This window comes from Theropithecus gelada, chromosome 7b (genome assembly GCF_003255815.1).
Source record: "Theropithecus gelada isolate Dixy chromosome 7b, Tgel_1.0, whole genome shotgun sequence".
Taxonomy (NCBI): Eukaryota; Metazoa; Chordata; class Mammalia; order Primates; family Cercopithecidae; genus Theropithecus; species Theropithecus gelada.
The window spans coordinates 107,822,138-107,835,973 of NC_037675.1; the positions used below are offsets into that span (position 1 = coordinate 107,822,138).

The following is a 13,836-nucleotide window of genomic DNA, read 5'->3' on the forward strand; positions in this document are numbered from 1 at the left end:
TGGGTATATACCCAAAGGATTATAAATCATGCTGCTATAAAGACACATGCACACGTATGTTTATTGCAGTACCATTCACAACAGCAAAGACTTGGAACCAACCCAAATGTCCATCAATGACAGACTGGATTAAGAAAATGTGGCACATATATACCATGGAATACTATGCAGCCATAAAAAAGGATGCATTCATGTCCTTTGTAGGGACATGGATGCAGCTGGAAACCATCATTCTCAGCAAACTATCACAAGAACAGAAAACCAAACACCATATATTCTCACTCATAGGTGGGAACTGAACAATGAGATCACTTGGAAACAGGAGGGGGAACATCACACACTGGGGCCTGTTGTGGGGTGGGGGAAGGGGGGAGGGATAGCATTAGGAGAAATACCTAATGTAAATGACGAGTTAATGGGTGCAGAACACTAGCATGGCACATGTATACATATGCAACAAATCGCACGTTGTGCACATGTACCCTAGAACATTAAGCATAATTTTAAAAAAAGAAAAAAAAACTTAAAAATGCAAAAAAACACAAAAAAGTTGGGATATGTCAAAAAGATGAAGGGGGCAACTGGAAGAAGCTCCCATTTTCCAAAGAGCTGGAAAAATTTGAATAATATAATAACACGGAATTTGATTTTGACCAAAGTATTAAATATTTATAAAAACATACTGTTAATAAATGAATAATTAAAATATATGAGAGAAAAAGGATGTTTATCTAAAACAGTATAATTACACAAAATTTTGTTGGTATTTCTTCATTCAAAGAGTTGGAGTTTAACCTGCATCTGTGAATTATGGCATAGGCTTTGGCACATTATAAAAATTCTTGCTCGCTTTAAACTTCTGAAATTTTAGATATAATACCAAAACATGAAGAAAAAGTAGAAAATTTCACAGGGTCAACATTTTGTTTAATTATATGAAAAACACTCTTATGTAGTAGTGTAGCGACAAGTCTCAGAGCCAGTAATTATTTGCCAAGGCCAATGCAGAGAAGAGTATTCCTAGGTTGTCTTTCTAGGTTTTTTTGTAGTTTGAAGTCTTAGTTTAAAGCTATAATCCATTTTGAGTTAATTTTCTTTTTCATATGGTGATAGTTAGGAGTCAAGTTCCCGTCTTCTGCATATGGCTAGCAGGTTATCTCAGCACCATTTATTGACTAGGTTGTATTTTCCCCATTGCTTGTTTATTTTTTTAAGGGTTGTCAAAAAACAGAGTTGTAGGTTTTCAGCTTTATTTCTGAGTTTTCTATTCTACTTCATTGGTGTATGTGTTTGTTCTTGTACCAGTACCAAAAAGTTTTTGTTACTGTGGCTTTATAGTAGAGTTTAAGTCAAATAGTGTGATGTCCCTGGCATTGTTATTTTGGCTGAGGATTACTCTGGCTGTTTTGGTTCTTTTTTGGTTACATACAAATTTTAGAATATTTTCTTATATTTCTCGAAGAATAAAACTGGTATATTGATAGTAATAACATTGAATCTGTAAAATTTGAAGGATAATATTGCCATTTTGTGATATTATTTCTTCCAATCCATGAGCATGGAATGTTTTTTCCATTTCTTTGTTTCCTCTCTGATTTCTTTCCAAAGTGTTTTGTAGTTCTTCTTGTAGATATCTTTCACCTCCTTGGTTAGCTGTATTCCTAGGTATTTCTATTTTTGTAGATGTTGTAAGTGGCACTGTGTCATTTATTTTTCTCTCTGCCTGGATGTCGTTGGTGTATAAAGAAGCTACTGATTTTTGTATATTTTTTCTGTGTCCTGAAACATCACTAAAGTTGTTTAGCAATTCTAGGATTCTTTTGGCAGAGTCTAGACTTTTCTTTGCATAGGATCCTATCAACAGCAAAAAGACAGTTTGAAGTCTTATTTACTTATGTGAATGTCTTCTATTTCTTTCTCTTGTCTGATTTCTCTGGCTAGAACATCCAGTACAATGTTGAATAGGAGTGGCGAGGCCGGGCGCGGTGGCTCAAGCCTGTAGTCCCAGCACTTTGGGAGGCCAAGACAGGCAGATCACGAGGTCAGGAGATCGAGACCCTCCTGGCTAACACGGTGAAACCCCATCTCTACTAAAATATAGAAAAAACTAGCCGGGCGAGGTGGTGGGCACCTGTAGTCCCAGCTACTCGGGAGGCTGAGGCAGGAGAATGGCATAAACCCAGGAGGTGGAGCTTGCAGTGAGCTGAGATCCGGCCACTGCACTCCAGCCTGGGCAACTGAGCAAGACTCTGTCTCAAAAAAAAAAAAAAGAATAGGAGTGGTGAGAGTGGGTATTCTTGTTTTGCTCAATTATGAAGGGGAATGATTTGAGCTTTTGTTGATTCAGTATGATGTTAATTGTGGGTTTGTCATACATGGTTTTTGTCATTTTAAGGTAAGTTTCTTTGATGTCTAGTCTGTTGAGGGTTTTTATCATGAAGAATGTTGAATCTTATCAAAAGTTTCTCTGGATCAATTGAGATAATCACATAGTTTTTGCTTTTGATTCTGCTTATGTGGTGAATTACCTTTATTGATTTGTGTATGTTGAAGTAGCCTTGCATGAAAGGAGTAAAATCTACTTGATCATAATGTAATAACTTTTTAATGTGCTGCTATATTCAATTTGCTAGTATTTTCTTGAACATTTTTAGGTCTATCATCAGGAATACTGGTTTAAAATTTCCCGCTTTTGTGTCTCTGCCAGATTTTGGTGTAAAAACTGGGCATACATATGCAGAAAAAAATGAGACTTTATTTCATATCATATACAAAAATCACCTAAAAATGCACTCAAGGCTTGAATATAATATGAAATCTAAAATTGTAAACACATAGAAGAAAATAGAGAAAAAAGAAGCTTCCTGGAATTGATCTGGAAAATGATTAATTTGGATTTGACACCAAAATCACAGAAAAATATATTATGTGGAACTATGTATCTGACAAATGGATCTACATAAATGCGTAAAGAACCCATACAATAGCAAAAAATAACCTGATTTTTAAGATGGCAAAACTGTACATAGACATTGTATTCAAGGGAAGACATATGCATGGCCAGGACATGGAGAGGTGCTCCACATTGCTATTTATCAGGGGAATCCAACTCAAAACCACAATGAGATATCACCTCACATTAGTTACCATGACTATTATCATAAAGACAAAAGATAAAATGCTGACAGTTGGCTGGTGAAAAGGAAATTATTCAGTGGAGCGGTAGTAGAGGTTATTTTATGAATTGAAAGTAAAACTATTATGTGATCTGGTGATCCCACTTCTGGCTGTGTATTCAAAGGAAATAAAATCAGTAAGTAAAATATATGTTTATTACAAGGTTATTCACAATGGTCTGGAATTTTTTAAAGTTAATGGCCATAGGCAAATGGGTATATAAAGGAAATGTATATACATACAATGGAATATTACATGACCTGTAACAATGATGAAATTGTAACATTTCCAACAACTTGGATGGGCCTGGAGGACATAATACCGAGTGGAATAAGCCAGACAGAGAAAGACAAATGCTGCATTATCTCATTTGCATGTGGAATCTAAAATATTCAAATTCCTAGAAGCAGAGAGTAGGAAAGTGGTTCCCAGGGCTGGGAGGAGGGGAAGTAGAGTGATGCTTGTCAAGGGCATAAAGTTTCAGTTGTGCAGGTTGAATGGGTTCTGGAGGTCTAATGTAAAGCGATGGGACTAGAGCTATCAACACTGTATTGCAAACTTGATCTCTGGAAAAGGGACAGATCTCAGTTGTTCTCATCGGACACATACATAATAAATTAAAGGAGGAAAATGGTAACTGTGAGGTAATAGATATGCTGTCTCCTTGGTCATAGTGAAAATTTTACAGTTTATACCAAAACATCAACTGGTGCACCTTAAATTATACAGTTTTATTGTCAATTATAGTTCCATAAAGCTGAATGAATTAAGCTTAGTTTTATGATGAAGAAATGTATATTTCCACATTTTCTCAATAAAAATGAGAAAAGATAAATAGAAAAAAATATTTATAGCAGCTTTGCTTACGATGTTAATAAACCAGAAACAAATTCAAAGCGCATTGACAGGAAAATGGATCAGCCTATTGTCATTTATTGCTAAATGGACTGACTCAAGTATAAAATTTCTCTCTCGCTGTCTCTCTGTTTCTCTCTCTTTCTCCATATATATCAAAACTTTGAGGTTTTATATCAGAGGCAGTCTGTTAAGTGAATAAATGTCAATATACAGATGCAATTTTACATATGAAATAGCCTAAATAAACATCAAACATAAAAAAGTAGCCCTTTACCAGAAAAGGGGTCTATAATGGTTGAGTCCATTTATATGAAGCTCAAAACATGAACAATGAATCTACAGTGGCAGAAATCGAAACATTGTGTTAAATGTGGGAGCTGACTGGAAGCACAGAGAAGGCCACTTGTGCTGGGGGATGGGCCTCCTCTTCATCCGACCTTGGCTGTTGGAGACAAGTGTGTTTTTATTTGCCAGAAATCCTCTAATGGTACATTGCAGATCTATGCATTATTCCTTATATAGAAATCACATCTCATAAAAATGGAAAATTAAAAATACTATATAAGAACTAGTTTAAAAATCAGTAAATAATGCAAATAATAAAATCATACTGAAAATGTGAACAATATAATATGAATTAATAAAATATACTCAACAATACCTGCTAGTATTAAATCCCAGAAATCAGAAAGGGTGACATCCAGTTATAATAACTTAATAAACATGCGTTTCATAGAGAAAACAAACTGGTCAAAAAGATGTGGAACATGTATTTTGTTATAATCAAAAGTCGTTAAATAATTGAGATAATATTTTAACCTATCTTATTAGTATTAATTACAAATATCATGTGTAAAATAGTAACTGGGAACACCCTTTGGGGAAATAAGGTATTTGAGAGCACAAGTACTAAGTTAAATATAGTCTCAATGTTTTTCCAGCTATTACTGCTGAAATTTCTAATTGTGCCCTGGATTTCTAACAAAATGAAGACCCCTGTGATCCCGAGGAGATGCCCTAATCCAAGGAGAGGGAGGCTCCAGGTCATGTGTACTCAACACAGGGGACCTGCTTCTGTCCTTCATGGAGCTCCTCTCAGAAGCCTGCAGGAGGCAGGCGTGTGGATGGGTTTCTCAGGACAATCCCATCAGACCTGGTCAGGGAAGAAAAGATTATGACCTAGGATGGATTAAATAATTGTTTTGAAAAATGATAAATTATGGTTATATATATATATATATGAGGTACAAAGCAATGTTGTGATATATTAATACAATATGGAATAATTAAATATAACTAATTAGCTTATTCATCACCTCAAAATCTTTTCATTTTTTGCATCAAGGCCATTTAAAATTTATCTTAGCTATTTTGAAATGACCAATATATAATGTTTAAGTAAAGAAATAGATATTAATATCAACAATGTAACATTTTTGAAATCAATTATGGATTATTCCAATAATTTATATTTAGTTCTCAATAAGTTTGACCATTTAGGACATATTTTTTAAATTACTTTATTATAATGTTAAATATAAATGACTACACATTTATGCACAGGTTTGTGGTATTCAGACCTATGTCTAGAGGTGTAAATTTATGTTCGCATAGCTATGTAGTTGTTGATAGCAAGATATGTTAATAAAACTCTGGAAGAATAACTGCAAATAATTAGGAATAATTATTCCTTGAAGGTATATGTTTTCAAAAAATAACACTACATACAATGTTCAAAATTATTAAAACTTAAATACAAATGATAATAAATACATACTAAATAACAGTATAAAAATGTAACAACCTATAAGATTCCAAAGTTCTGAAAACACAAACCTGACTTCTCCAGTTGAGAAGAAAGGAAACCTCCCCCTGGCACCTGCTCCTGTTAACGGTCCCGTCTTCAGTGGGTCCCCAGCACCCACTGAAGGGAGGCCCCGCACGCCCCTGCAGGGAGGTTTGCGTCTGGGCTCACACTGACCTCCCCTCAGTGTGTCTCTAGTACAGTAATACACGGCCATGCCCTTGGTTTTCAGGCTGTTAATTTGCAGATACACCGGGTTCTTTGAATCATCTCTTGAGATGGTGAATCAGCCTTTCACAGACGCGGCGTATTCTTTCGGGTAACTGTTAGATTTTGCTTCTAATGCTGCCAACCCACCCCAGTCCTTTCCCAGAAGCCTGGCGGACCCAGTGCATAGCAGAACTACTGAAGGTGAATCCAGAGGCTGCACAGGAGGGTCTCAGGGACCCCCCCAGGCTGGACCAGGCCTCCCCCAGACTCCACCAGCTGCACCTCACACTGGACACCTGCAAACACAGAGACATCCTGGTCAGAAACTGCCACACAAATCCACTGTTTCTCTCACTCATATCCACTCACACTCAATATCTCTAGTTTTCCATGAATCACCTTTTAAAATAGCAACAAGGAAAACCCAGCTCAGCCCAAACTCCATGGCGAGTCTCCTGTATTCAGTGCTGGGAATCCCAAGGCTGGGGCTCCTCTCCCAGAGCTGCAGGGTCAGGGCTGGGCTGCTTTTCATCAGCACCAAGGGAGATATTATTTGCATGTCTCCTACTATATGGCAAGCTCAGGGTGGGACGCCTGACGAGAGGGCTGTGCACAGAGTAGAGAGTGTCCTGGGGGAGACTGGTAGTAATCCTATCATTCAGGAAAATATTATTTCATAGTATGTGATCACGTCTTGATAATCATTTAGCAGTCATCATCTAATTTCATTTTTACATACTTGCACACTGTATTTCTGCTTATATATTTCTGAAGTCCCTTGGCTTGTCTGTTTGAGTGATGTCTCTGTCCTCGATACTGACACTGTGAAGGGTATGATGTCATCATTCACAGGTGCAGTCCTGGATGTACACACAGTTTCCATGGAAACGCTGTCATTTGGCAGTGTTGCCTTTGACAGCCTAATTACCTGATTTTTCTACTTGACCATTTGTGTCTCTTAACATCCCATCTAGATGTTACATTGTGCTCATTTCTGGAATGGAGACGTTGTTTTGTAACATAAATTGATCAACAATCTGATGCAATTAAATTTTGCTTCTTTTTGGGGCAGTTTTTGAGGTTTGTCCTGACCCCAAAATATTACTGTTTTGAAGAAATGGAGTCTAGCTGTGTTTCCAGGCTAGGCTTGAAATCCTTGGCTCAAGTGATCCTCTCACCTCAAACTCCCAAGTAAATGGAACTCGAGGCTGTGCCACGGTGCCCAGCTGGTTATTCTTCAATTACAGTTTTTCTTATTCTCTCTGTTAAAAATGAGTGGACTGTTGTTTTCTATATTGCTCTCATGAAGGTATCAGCTTTCTATTAATTACTTACCATGAAAACCACTAACATTTTAGATGAAAGTTTAGGGTGGAAAATACTCTCATTCACTGCAAATCAAGGCACAGCCTTTAGAGAGAGCTTTGTATCACTGTTTTTATGCCCTGCCTCTATCACTATAAGAATATGCCAGACTCTATCTTGGTGCAGAAGAAAGGCTTCAGGTATCTCAGAGGGACATTCCTGCTTTAAGTACAGAAAACTGCGTGGGAGTGGTGGACTCCTATGATCTCATTGTGCCTCTCCCAGGAAGCTCCCCAGAACCTCTGCCCCACAGGTGAGCTGGTGTGAGAATCACTGGGGTACACCAGTTTATGGCCTATAATACGTGGCATAGAAACTCTGTCTTGTAAGTGAGGCTGGGAGGAGATAGGCATCCACCGAATCACAGACTGGAATTTAGTCTCCACCATAAAGACCCGACACCATGACGTCAACTGAGATCTGGGGGAGAGGGAAGCACCACCTTCCGCTCAGTTCAGCCCAAAGTCAACATTCTGTGATCCTGAGATGTAAAGAAGAGGGTAATGCTCTTCTCTCAAGTATTCTGGGTCCTCACTGCACTTGCTGAGACTGAGCTGCTGTGAGAGAATGCCATGGACTGGGTGGCCCAGAAGTAACAGAAATGTATATGTCCCGATTTGCAAGGCTGGGAAGTTCAAGATCAAGATGCCTTAGAGATTCGTATCTGGTGATGTCCCAATTCTTTATTTATAGATGGCCACTTTCCTACCATAACCATACCTGGTGGAAGGAAAGAGGGAGCTCTCTGGGGTATTTTATCAGGGCACTAATTCCACTCAGGAGACGGTGCCTCAACAACTTTCAAAGGAGAATGAAGACCCCACCTCTACCACCATCACACTGGAGTTGAGATTCCAACATATGCCTTATGGGGGTCATAACCATTCAGTCAATAGGAGCACATTATAACAATCAGTGATTTTTGTTTACTGCGTGTTCTTAGAATAATTTGCTTTGATATTAAAGGCTGAGTTTTTATAATTTTTACCAGATGAGGTTGTTTCTTTGCAAAACTTGGAGTTTCTCAAGCCATCACCCTTATAGTGAGATAACTCTATTCATATTCATAATGGAAGCTTCCTCATTAGGGCCGTAAGCATTTTGAATGTTCTTCTCTTAAATCATTTCCCGTGATAGAATAAACTTGTCCCTCCTCATAAGTATTATCATTTGTTCAGAAATACACATTTTTTATATTTTAATATGCAAATCCACCTTTCCTTTATCTTTTGTTATCGTGGTGTCTTTCTGTATGTTTTAAAATTTGTAAGTAAATATGTTTAAAATTTAGGATAGTTTTGGATTTTAAGGAGAGCTCCCTGTAGTAGGGCGTGTACAGCTTGCCCTGGTTCCCCCTCACTGGTCCACACTCTACCAAGCCTGGGGCTCTCTCCTGCCGTCTGTGGGGCTCACTATTCTATCTTTGTTTATTCTCTTTCTGTTTGGTTTTATGATTTGATGTTGTTTTGTAGTAACAATGTTTCTTTTCTCTTTTTTATTGTTTCTACCATTGAAATATGATTTTTGTGTGTTTTTTTCCAAGGTGATGGTTTTCATATGCTGGCTTTTATACAAAAATTCCCTTGAATATTTCTTGTATGACCCATCAAGTGTGAAGAAAACATCTTAGTTTATCTCACCTGAGAAATAGCTTATTTCTCTTTCATTTCTGAAAGAAAGACCATCTGGGTACACTATTTCTGAATTGCTGATTTTGCTTACTGCTTTTTAATGTATTCACCAATTTTATTAGAAACTCCTATAGATATCCAGGATCAAACATTATTTGTGTTTGGATCATGTCAAAACTGAAACTGTTTTTCATGATAACTATACTGTTTTTAGTCCCACCATTGTGAAAAACAATATAGCAGCTCATAAATACATCAAAAATGGAAATACAATATGACTCAGCAAACCCTCTTCTGGGAATAGAGCCAAAGGAAATAAAATCATAAACTTGTAAAGACACCTGCGCTCTTATGTTAATTGCAGCTCTATTTATGGCAGCCAATATATAAAAACAACCTAAGTGTTTGGTGATGGACAAAGGGATGAAGTAAAAGTGGTATAAGAAAACACTACAACATTATTCAGCCTGATAAAAAAGAGATGCTTCCATTTGCCACAGGCTGGTAGGACCCCCACCATCACTACCAATGGAGTCTATCCATTCCAGCCCTTTCCTGAGCTGGCAGATTCAGGCCCAGTCATAAGCACTGTTTGTAGCCGAGTGACCAGAGACACAAGTGATGCAGAAGGTCCGTGTGGGCTCTTCTAGTCTAGGGCTGACTCTGTAGCTGCTCCAAAGACAGGGCACCGGAAGATATGAAGAATCAGTCTCTGCTAGTCATGTGCAACCACATTCACCCCATAGATCAGGGCTTGACATCTGAGACAGATTGGGAAGCTGTCAACAGGCAAAAACAAAAAACAAAAAAAAATTACAGTGAAGTCATCTTCTTCATGAACACAATTCTGCATTTCACAGGTACTTTAGCACTATCTAACGAGAGAGCTTTTAGCTTCCAGAATCCAAAAGTGTATTTTTTCCTGGAGTTTGAACAATAATTTGGATGTGGAACAGGCTTGTCCATATAAGTCAGAGAAATTGAGATCAGATTCCTGCTGTATTTTAGTATTTTGTCTATTTATTTTGTGGTTGTCTTGAAGCACTCATTGTCAAAACCTATTTCCACTGCAGTTATTAAAATCGGCTCAATTTTCATTTTTCTATCAGTGACATGAGCTTTTTTTTTCCCAAGCCAAACTGTATCCAGCTTTATTAAAGATACTTTACATAGGCCGGGCGCGGTGGCTCAAGCCTGTAATCCCAGCACTTTGGGAGGCCGAGATGGGCGGATCACGAGGTCAGGAGATCGAGACCATCCTGGCTAACATGGTGAAACCCCGTCTCTACTAAAAAATACAAAAAACTAGCCGGGCGCGGTGGCGGGCGCTTGTAGTCCCAGCTACTCGGGAAGGCTGAGGCAGGAGAATGGCGTAAACCCGGGAGGCGGAGCTTGCAGTGAGCTGAGATCCGGCCACTGCACTCCAGCCTGGGCTACAGAGCGAGACTCCGTCTCAAAAAAAAAAAAAAAAGATACTTTACATAAACAATCATGGTATTTCAGGCAGGACATGGGCAGACAATCGTTAACAGTATACAACAACTTTAAAACTCCTTTCTTCAATGGACTACCAAAAATCAGAAAGCCACTATAAAACCCAATGAAGTCTTCATTTGATGCTCTGAACAGGGAAAGTTTAGAGTGAGGGTTGACATTTCACATTTAGCATGTTGTTTAACAACTTTTCACAAGCCGACCCTGACTTTCTTGAAGTGAAATGAAAATGGCAGAATTTATCTGAAGATCCACAATCTAGAAATGGAACCACTGCTGTTTTGACAGGTGCCATCTCAGTGGCATCACTGGAAAGTCCAGATTACCTGACACACTGGTAACCAATGACTAGGGGTCAGGTCCCAACAGATGTCTGGGCTTAAGGGAGTTAAGTCTATGCTGAAAGATGGAAAGGGAGAAGAGGACATAAAAACAAATTTGTTTTTCCATACCACAAGGCTTTTGTGCCAAGGTGGCCATGTATGTCACAGTTAGGGACTCCCTCCTCCTGGGAACCAAGAGGAAGTCTCTCAAAACTAGAAGGGAAAGGTGTTTTCCCCACATCAATCCAGCTGTGGAGACATTCTATTAGTGACATATCCCCCTTCCCCCAAAAACAACAATGAAGTGTTCTATGTGCTAACAACATAGCTATAGATTAAAAAAAAAAAGTAAAACAAAATTCTGCATTTTTATAAAACTTGATAAAAAATAGTATTTCAAACTGTACAGTCACCAAAAGTACACAGTTATCAAAAATGCACACGCTTCACTTGGCATTTGCAGCACCTTCAGCTTTCTGTGCCTGCTCTGTTTTGGCATCTCCGTTTTCTGCAGGGTTATTCCCCTCCTTGCCAGCATCAGCTTTTCCCCTTTTCCCTTTGGGTACCTTCTCTCCCTTCTTTGCAGGGGCCTTTTTAGGCTTGGGCTCTAGAGGAGCAGGTTTAGCAGACAACCTCACGGATCTTCTCTGTGGTTCGTCCTTCACCTTGGCTTTATCTCCATCAGCATCCCCTTCAGCCTTTGTCTTGGGCACGGTGGCGACGGCGGCGGGACGTAGGTGCTGGACGCGGGATGCAGCGCGCGCGGGCTTTGGTCGGTCTGGGGGTCGTTCTCGCCTCTTCTTCTTCACACTGCTCCAACATGAGCTTTTATGTCAAGTGACTGACATGTACACCCTACAGAAAATATTACAAAATAACGCTGTGAGCCCATTTGTCATTCTTAAATACCACACTGCCATTACCACCAAGAATCCTCTGGAAAGCTTGAACTAAAAATAAATAGTAAATAATATTCTTAAATTAAAACTAGCAAATCTTTAAGAAACCTATGAACTCCATTTTCCAAAGCTACTCGCACTAGCACTTACGACCCGTGATTCACTTCATCAAAAACACCTCCAGCACCACTTTATGATTTGGAATGTGGAAGGCACGCACATTTTTTCTTTTATCTTCAGTGTCGGTGCCTGCTTTATCACATGAAAACACAGCAATATATTTTAAGAGATTGATGTGTTAGGCAGAAACACTGAACAATACATTAAGGTTGCCTTTCCATCATATCTTCCTAAAAGTCCTTTATATGGTAAAAAAACAAAACAAAACAAAACAAAAAAACCTCGCATTCCCATTTTTTATGTTGCAAGAAACATCAAACAAAAACAGCTTCAAAGATTGTCAAAAGGGCACTAATACTAACACTAAATGAGGCAATTACTTCAGGGTGTAAATTCTTAGGCTGTTAAAGTTAAAATGAGAAGGGTTAAGTAAGTTGCTTTGAGACAATTTTCTTGGGCTACAAAGATTAATAACAGGGTGGCAACAGGGGAGAGTTGGACACACAGTACATGAGGACATATCCTTGCGGGAGTAAGTTTTTCCTAAAGTTGTGGTAGATTTTGGGCAAGGCTGTGCTTTTTTAAGGCTCTCTTTGTGATAGTTCTTGTTACCAAGTGTAAGTGTATGAGAACCCTCCCTCTACGGCTTTTCCCAGTCCCATTTCTAAAAGTTTTAACAAAAGTGACTCCATTTTGATTCTGACAACATTCAAAAGCTCCTCTGGTTCGCACAACACAGAATCAATTCCACAGCTGCATTTCATTGTCACCAAACGAGCTTATGCCCTTCAGTTCCCCTGAGCCACTCAAATTTCCAAATGGGTCTCCATGAAACACAGTGGAGGGTCCCAAGCGTTGGGGAAAGAAGAAAGTCCCATCATCCTCTCCCATGTGGCTGCAGGAGCCACAGACTGAGCCCACCTGAGCTCCAGCCAAGGAACGTGAGCCCTGGAATTTACACCATATGGACCACGTCTTTCTGTTTCAGGGAGCAGAAAAGAAAATGAAAAAGTGAGAACAAATAAGAAGAAAGAAAATTGATTGACAGCAAAAGGGGCACCAGATGAGTGCTGATACGGCTTTGCATATTTTAATATCAAGAGAAGGGGCATCCATGAAACATATGAGGTTCTACGTGACACTGACTCTGGCCTAGCCTCTCTCTTGGCTGGAATCAGAATCCCTAAAGCCTTTTCTAATCAGGGGATTAAAATTAGTTTCCTGTCCTGAGTCTGATTGGAGAAGACCCACAAGGCACCCCTGAGCTTCCTCAGGACTCTGATCGTGGTGACCATGGTTGAGGACTTCTCATGCCTGGAAGTGGTTTTTGTACATGTGAGACTAGGCCTTTATATTACAACCTTTTAAAAGGTGTGTATTTGGAGATTTGTTTGGTAGGCACAGAACTGTAAATTAGTGAGGTTCTCTGGGAAACTGTCAGATGGAGAGGGAAGTTCCAAACACTGAGAAAACCAGCTCCTACCCTCTATCTGCACCGGCCTCTGAGGTTGAATCTGACAGTGGGTCCTGAGCGCCCCCTGTAGCCGATTTCCTCCATGAGTTTCTGCAGAGAGGTTTGTGTCTGGGTTCAACCTGACTTCCCTTCACTGTGTGTCTGGCACAGTAATACATGGCTGTGTACTCAGGTCTCAAACTGTTCATTTCCAGATAGAGTGTGTTCTTGTTCTTGACATTGCTTCTGGAGATGGGGAATCAGAACTTCACAGAATGTGCGTAACGTGTGCTACTCCCATCATTGCTAATACATGAGATCCATTTCAGTCTGTTCCCTGGAGCCTGGCACACTCAGTGCATCCAGTGGCTCCTGAAGGTGAATCCAGAGGCTGCAGAGGCGAGTCTCAGGGACCCCCCTCCAGGCTGTACCAAGTCTACCCCAGGCTCCACCAACTGTGCCTCACACTGGACACCCAAAAACACAGAGGCATCCTGGTCAG

At 39.5% G+C, this 13,836-nt stretch overlaps 1 long non-coding RNA gene and 1 gene segment (V, D, J or C); both read right to left on the reverse strand.

Annotated features, from left to right (window-relative positions):
* The window catches only part of LOC112628849, a 28,961-nt gene extending 22,627 nt beyond the window's left edge, over positions 1 to 6,334 (reverse strand). Inside the window, exons 1-2 of the long non-coding RNA XR_003120488.1 lie at positions 6,246 to 6,334; positions 4,855 to 4,858 (exon numbers count right to left, since the gene is read on the reverse strand). This is a non-coding gene — a long non-coding RNA (uncharacterized LOC112628849). The remainder of the gene's footprint in view (positions 1 to 4,854; positions 4,859 to 6,245) is intronic.
* Positions 1 to 13,836, reverse strand: part of LOC112628818 — a 1,133,279-nt gene that overhangs the window by 554,502 nt on the left and 564,941 nt on the right.